Source organism: Bos grunniens, chromosome 25 (genome assembly GCF_055505025.1).
Source record: "Bos grunniens cultivar Pamir isolate PY7600 chromosome 25, Bosgru_T2T1.0, whole genome shotgun sequence".
NCBI lineage: Eukaryota > Metazoa > Chordata > Mammalia > Artiodactyla > Bovidae > Bos > Bos grunniens.
Genome location: NC_141189.1, coordinates 506653 through 514635, shown reverse-complemented (window position 1 = coordinate 514635; position 7983 = coordinate 506653). Strand labels below are relative to the sequence as shown.

Sequence of the window (7983 nt, the reverse complement as noted above, 5' to 3'; positions counted from 1 at the left end):
AAACCTCAGCTATTTTTTGTCTGCACTGTGCTTGCAGGTGTAGATAAGGTGTGTTTTCACCATACATTTGAGCCAGCACATCTTTAACTGTCCTTACTTATTAGTGGGGCTTCCCCAATGGGTCAGCAGCAAAGAATCACCTGCAAGGCAAGAGACATGATTTCAATCCCTGGGGGAACATACCCTGGAGAAGGAAATGGCAACCCACTCCAGTATTCTTGCCTGGAAAACCCCATGGACAGAGGAGCCTGGCAGGTTACAGTCCATAGGGTCACACACAGTCAAACACAACTGAGCATGCACACACTTACATGCACTTATTATGAGTGAAATTGTTCCCCCAGAAGATGTGTTAAGTTCCTAACCTGAAGAACTTCAGAGTTTGGTTATAGGATCATTGGGTTATAGGGTCATTATTTGGATATAGGGTTGTTGAAGATGCAATTGTTAATATGAAGTCATACTGAAGTAAGGTGGACTGTTAATCCAGTGTGAGTGATCTCCTTACAAGAATGAAGAAATTTGGACACAGATGTAGAGGGAAGATGACCATGAGAAGACAGCAGAGACTGGAAAGATGCTTACAAGACAAGGAATGCCTGGGACCATGAGCAGCTGGAAAAAACAAGGAAGGAAGCTCCCCTAGAGCTTCATAGAGAGCCTGGTTCCACCAATACCTTGACTTCAGACTTGTAGGCTCCAGAACTGTGAGAAAATAAATTTTTGTTGTTCTAAGTCAATGAGTGTGTGGTCCTTTGTTAACGCAGACTGATGAAACTAATATATTTCTTTACAGTAATTTTTAAAAGTTAGAACTTGGGTTTCACTTTAGTTTTTCTTAGTGTCCCAGGCTATCATCCTTTCTGCTCTAGGAGCTCTTCAAATGTATCTGAAGTTTCTTTGGTAAACCTGTGGTTTTGCAGCAACCTCCCCTGAATCCAGTGTGCTACCCAGAAGGGGCACTGGGTTCCTTTCAAAAGATTCACTAACCTTTAAACCCTTCTCACATAGCCAATCTCAGGTTCAGCCCTTACTCTGCAGTTTACTATATAAGCTTGCTGCTGTGCTTTTAACTATTTAAATTATACTTTTGGAATTATTTTAAAAATAGCAACAACAAAGATGTTCTCCTCTCTTGAGTTTTATCTTTGGCAATTGCCAATCATGATTTCCAAGATTAATTGCTCTGCAACTGTGCTCCCTGACCCCAAAAGAAGTTGATTTAAGAACATGAAAATCAGGATTGCAATTCATTGCTTCTCCTCAGAATTTTTACAGTTTACATCCACTTAGAACACCTTGTTGCTGCTTTAATAATGGTGTTGAGGTTAGGTGAGGCATCAGATCAGATCAAATCAGTCGCTCAGTTGTGTCCGACTCTTTGCGACCCCATGAAGTGCAGCACACCAGGCCTCCCTGTCCATCACCAACTCTCGGAGTTCACTCAGACTCACGTCCATCGAGTCAGTGATGCCATCCAGCCATCTCATCCTCTGTCATCCCCTTCTCCTCCTGCCCCCAATCCCTCCCAGCATCACAGTCTTTTCCAATGAGTCAACTCTTCGCATGAGGTGGCCAAAGTCCTGGAGTTTCAGCTTTAGCATCATTCCTTCCAAAGAAATCCCAGGGCTGATCTCCTTCAGAATAGACTGGTTGGATCTCCTTGCAGTCCAAGGGACTCTCAAGAGTCTTCTCCAACACCACAGTTCAAAAGCATCAATTCTTCTGTGCTCAGCTTTCTTCACAGTCCAACTCTCACATCCATACATGACCACAGGAAAAACCATAGCCTTGACTGGATGAACCTTTGTTGGCAAATATTAAAATAAAGTTTAATATAAATAAGTTAAAATGGCAATATTGATGTCTTCACATAAATGTGAAATCTAATTTAACAATGAAATGTTTACTAAGATAACTTGGATAAAATAAGCTAAACTGTTTCTAAATAACTTATACAATCAAGTTTTTGCCAGTATTTTCCAAAATAGCAGACTATTCAGCATATTCAGGAATGTTTTTTATTTTGCCCTATGAGAATAGCTCACAATATCACCCACATGGTAGACAGCAAACATTTGAATCTGAATTAAAAAAAAAAAAAGACTTCCAGTTGATGGTTTAAGTGGTCTTAAATTGCATCACTGTATAACCACCCCAACATAGAACAATATTCCTGACATCTGACAGCAACCGCGTTTATAACTTGGTTTTAAACTACCGCTTCCTGTCAAACCATTGTAATTCCTTCAAATCCCTAAAATATAAAAAGATCTTAAGCTTTGCTGAGGGAATATAGGGGTATGTCTGCATTTTTGTTTTGATACAGAAAAAGAGAGTATGACTTTCCAAAAGCTGACCCTGATTTCCAGATCTGCATGTCAAAAAATGACATCTTTTCAAACAACATGAGAACCATGGAATTACAGATAGTGACCGACAGAGAGTCTAGTGGGAATCAGAAGCAGAGAGGAATGACAGCTTTTAGCAGACAGGGTGCAGCTGAGGAACAGCTACTGCCTGGAATGACATGGGGATGGACAAGAAATTTACTTTACCACCTCCCTTGTTCTGTCTCCAGAATGTATAAAATAGAAGCATTTTTGAAAGCAGTGGCTAAGTCTTATTATCAGTTAAACAGAAACTATCCAGGTCAAAACTATCAAGTGTCACAGATGCAAATAGTAGCAATTTGTTAAAAATGTGCATTAGAATTTTTTAAACCTTTTACTTATAAATTATATGAAAAATAGAACACATGTGCAAAGTCATTTTGCTCATATAAAAATGGTAGAAATAAAATTAACCTATCAAAGATAATAAAAACAACACATCTGTGTGTGGCATAGTTCCAAGACAGTGTTACAAGATACATTTTAATGTTTACTAGAGACAGGAAATAACATTTTTCAAAGACTTTCCTCAAGGCATTTTTACCTCTTGGTTCCGCAGGCTGTAGGTCATGGGATTCAACAAAGGAATGACTATTGTGTAGAAGACAGAGGCCATTTGTCTGTGTCAAAGGAATGGTTTGATTTGGGCTGCAGATATATGAAGATCAGAGTCCCTTGGAATATAGTGACAGCAGTCAGATGAGAACCACAGGATGAGGATGCTTTGTGCCTCCCTTCTGCAGATTGGATTCTCAGGATGGCGGCCACAATGTATAGGGAAGAAATAAGGACCGTGGTCAAAGAGCTGATTATGTTGAATCCAGCAAAGATAAAAATCAAGATCTCTTTGAGGCTGGTGTCTGAGCAGGCAAGAGCCAGCAAAGGGACATCATCACAATAGAAGTGATTAATAGCATTGGGGCCATAGCAGATCAATTGAAAAGTAACAGCTGTGTGGAGGAAAGCAACAGAAAAGCTGTATCAGTAAGGGCCTGCTACCAGTTGCATGCACACCTTTTGGGACATGATCACGATGTAGAGAAGAGGATCGCAGATGGCCACATAGTGGTCATAAGCCATGACTGCAAGAAGGAACGTCTCCAAAATCAAGAAGTTCAGGAAAAAGCCCAGCTGTGTGCACATGCATAGAGAGATATGGACCTGTGCTTGGTCAGGAACTTTGGGGCTATTGATGAGGAGTAACAAAAGTCTACAAAGGCCAGATTACTGAGAAAAAAAGTACATGGGTGTGTGAAGGTGAGGATCCAACCGGATTAAGGAAATCATGCCAACGTTTCCCACCAGGGTTAGAGAATATACCACTAAAATGAGAAGAAAGAGAAGGATTTCACTCTCTCTCTGGACTGAAAAACCCAAAAGAAGGAGTTCCATCACCTGGTAATATTCTCTTCAGTCATTTGTTGTAGTCTCTGAACTGCTGAAAAGAGGCAAGTTAAAGACAGATAAGTTATCAGGAGTAAGGAATTGTCATCAGATGCCAAAATGTGTGTGTGTTAACTTGAGAAAGTATTGCTCATTGAAGCAGAGTAAGTCGCTCAGTCGTGTGCGACCCTTTGCGACCCCATGGACTGTAGCCTACCAGGCTCATCCATCCATGGAATTTTCCAGGCAAGAGTACTGGAGTGGGGTGCCATTTCCTTCGCCAGGGATCTTCCTGACCCAGGGATTGAACCCAGGTCTCCCGCATAGCAGGCAGACGCTTCACTGTCTGAGCCACCAGGGAAGTTCCCCAGAAGTTCTGAAGCAGAATATCAGAACAAATAAATATATCCCCCCTCAAACTCTCCTGACTATTTTTAATTTTCTGAAGCCAAAAATTGAGGTTTAATAAAAATAATGTTTATAAATATATGTAATATTTTTTTAATTAATTTTATTTTATTTTTAAACTTTACATAATTGTATTAGTTTTGCCAAATATCAAAATGAATCCACCACAGGTATACATGTGTTCCCCATCCTGAACCCTCCTCCCTCCTCCCTCCCCATACCATCCCTCTGGGTCGTCCCAGTGCACCAGCCCCAAGCATCCAGTATCGTGCATTGAACCTGGACTGGCATCTCGTTTCATACATGATATTTTACATGTTTCAATGCCATTCTCCCAAATCTTCCCACCCTCTCCCTCTCCCACAGAGTCCATAAGACTGTTCTATACATCAGTGTCTCTTTTGCTGTCTTGTATACAGGGTTATCGTTACCATCTTTCTAAATTCCATATATATGCGTTAGTGCTTAAATATATGTAATATTTTAAGTTTAGATTATTTTTAGTCATATTAAATAATACAATGAAGACATTTTAAAATACCCTGCTCCCATATTTACTTCTCAGTGGAGTAAAACTTTAATATGTAACATTTTATTTGTTTTAATAGACATTTATTTTAACAAATGTTCATTATGCGAAATATAATACAAAGCTAAACAGGATATTCCATGGATAGAAAAGTGGAGGAAATTAAATATTCTATTTGTGAATTACGCAAATTTTGGATTCATATGTAATTTATTCATTTTCAAATACTACTTTCTAAATGTGAAAAAGCACACTTGTAGTTAGAGTTAGAATACACATCTGTTAAAAAGTAGAGTCCTTTATAGTCATTTACTCAATGGACTTGAGTTTGAGCGATCTCCGGGGACAGTGAAGGACAGGGAAGGCTGGCATGCTGCAGCACATGGGGTCTCAAAGAGGCAGACGCGACTGAGTGAGTGAGCAGCAACAAATGGTTTTACAGGAATTGTTTTCAACACATAATCAGGGATACTCCCTAAATTATTGGTGTAGCGTTATTGGTGTTACCAATTTTTAGTGATTTTTTGCCCGGGGAGCCCTAACGCGGGGAGGCCCAGCAACTGCCTGCAAAGGCCTCCCGTGGCTGTTTGCTTCCTTCTACCAGAGCTAGCTGTGCTCTCCGCTTCGGTTTTTTTCAAGCCAGGGCTCTGCCTGCCACTCTTCGCAGGGGCCCATGGGAGGTGCCAGGTGCCCTCAGCTAGGTGACCCCAGCATGGCACCCCGCTGTGGTGTTGATACACTCCTTAAGCCTCCTTCCCCATGGGCAGTAGAAATGCGTTTGCAAGGCTCGGAAAGTGTAGGGTGACACACGGCCCTGACTTGGGAATTGAGGCCCTTGGAGCAGGCTTGGTGGTCTGACCTCTGAGGAGCCAAACCCCAGGTGCGAGGAGAACCCTGAAAACACATTTTCTGGCCTGCCTTCCCTTCCTCCAAGATAGATAGCTTTCCCAGTCTCTTGTGTGCTGCGAGTCACACAGGGCTGGGATGCACTTGCTTTAATGTCTTTATTCAGTAGCAGTTGCCCCTGAGGCCCTGCACCTGGGTTGGGCTCCCACACTCACAGGCAAATCAAAGTGACCTCCAAATGAGTAAGCTCGTTGCATCAAGTGGCCAAAGTATTGGAGTTTCAGGTTCATATTTGTCCTTCCAATGTATATTCAGGCCTGATTTCCTTTAGGATGGAGTGGTTGGGTCTCCACAGTTCAAAAGCATCAAATCTTCAGCAGTCAACTTTCTTTATAGTCCAACTTTCACATCCATACATGACACATGGATAAACCATAGCCTTGACTAGACAGATCTTTGTTGGCAAAGTAACATCTCTGCTTTTTAGCATGCTCTCTAGTTTGGTCATCACTTTCTTTCTAAGTCATAAGTGTCTTTTCGGAGAAGGCAATGCCAACCCACTCCAGCACTCTTGCCTGGAAAATCCCATGGACGGAGGAGCCTGGTAGGTTGCAGTCCATGGGGTCGCTAAGAGTCGGACACAACTGAGTGACTTCACTTTCACTTTTCCCTTTCATGCATTGGAGAAGGATGTGGAAACCCACTCCAGTGTTCTTGTCTGGAGAATCCCAGGGACAGGGAAGCCTGGTGGGCTGCCGTCTATGGGGTCGCACAGAGTCGGACACGACGGAAGTGACTTAGCAGCAGCAGGAGCAAGCCTCTTTTAACTTCATGGCTGCACTCACCATCTGCCGTGATTTCTGAGCCCCCAAAATAAAGTCTGCCGCTGTTTCCACTGTTTTCCCATCTATTTGCCATGAACTGATGAGGCCAGATGCCATGATCTTAGTTTTCTGAATGCTGAGCTTTAAGGTAGCTCTTACACTCTCCTCTTTCACTTTCATCAAGAGGCTCTTTAGTTCTTCCCTTTCTGCCATATGGGTGGTGTCATCTGCATATCTGAGGTTATTGATATTTCTCCCGGCAATCTTGATTCCAGCTCGTGCTTCATTCAACCCAGTGTTTCTCATGATGTACTCTGCATATAAGTTAAATAAGCAGGGTGACAATATACAGCCTTGACGTACTCCTTTTCCTATTTGGAACCAGTCTGTTGTTCCATGTCCAGTTCTAACTGTTGCTTCCTGACCTGAATACAGATTTCTCAAGAGGCAGGTCAGGTGGTCTGGTATTCCCACCTCTTTCAAAATTTTCCACAGTTTATTGTGATCCACACAGTCAAAGGCTTTGGCATAGTCAATAAAGCAGAAATAGATGTTTCTCTGCAACTCTCCTGCTTTTTCCTTGATCCAGCGGATGTTGGCAATTTGATCTCTGGTTCCTCTGCCTTTTCTAAATCCAGCTTGAACATCTGGAAGTTCACGGTTCATGTATTGCTGAAGCCTGGCTTGGAGAATTTTGAGCATTACTTTACTAGCGTGTGAGATGAGTGCAACTGTGAGGCAGTTTGAGCATTCTTTGTCATTGCCTTTTTTTGGGACTGGAATGAAAACTGACCTTACAACCTAGAGGTTTTCAATTGCAAATGCTAAAAGAACCAGCTTTGCAGTTTCCAAGAAAAAAAAAAGTTTCCTTTTAACCAATTTTCTCTGAAATCCAAGGAATATCATGGCCATCCTGCATCAAAAAGTCATCTTTCCTTTCTGTAGTCATAGTTTCATGCCTAAATTATGACCAAATAATGCTCAAATTGACTCTGATATCAGGGGCAGATCAGCTGATAAAAAGCTTGGATTGTCCCTCTGGACAATCTGAGACCTTGGTCCCATCAGAAGAATCTGAGGGGTTAAGGGAATTTGCAGGAGTGGGGAAAGCTTGGTCCAACCTACATGTACCATAATCTTAAATAATGCTTATTTACTTTACTGAAGTAAAAAAAAAAAAATCAAAACAAAACAAATATAAATCACTGAAAGGTAAAGAAATTCATAATCTGTGATCGAAAGCTTCATTCTAAGCAAACTGTGTTCTCTTAACCGAGAGAGTAGACTAAATTCCAGTCTGACCAGCTTACCAGATAACAAACAAACAAAAAAAATGTTTATGGGTAAGCTTAGAAAAGTCTTTTCCATATATCTTGAAGGAGCAGTATTTTTGCAAAGGCATCAGTGTGAAACCATAGAAGGCATATTTAAAACCTGATTGAATTGAAATTGACAAAGTAATCTGGTCACTGCTATAACCTGAAACACTTGAATATGATAACTAGAATTATAACTGACAGCATTTTACCAGAACATATCAGGCTTTCATGAATGTCACATAATTTCTAGGATATCTATATTAGTATCGTCAACCATACAA

At 41.2% G+C, this 7983-nt stretch overlaps 1 pseudogene; it reads right to left on the bottom strand.

The window, feature by feature from the left end:
• Nucleotides 1-2922: 2922 nt before the first annotated feature.
• LOC147344646 (olfactory receptor 8U3-like) lies at nt 2923-3833 on the bottom strand (annotated as a pseudogene).
• Between the last annotated feature and the right edge of the window lie 4150 nt (nt 3834-7983).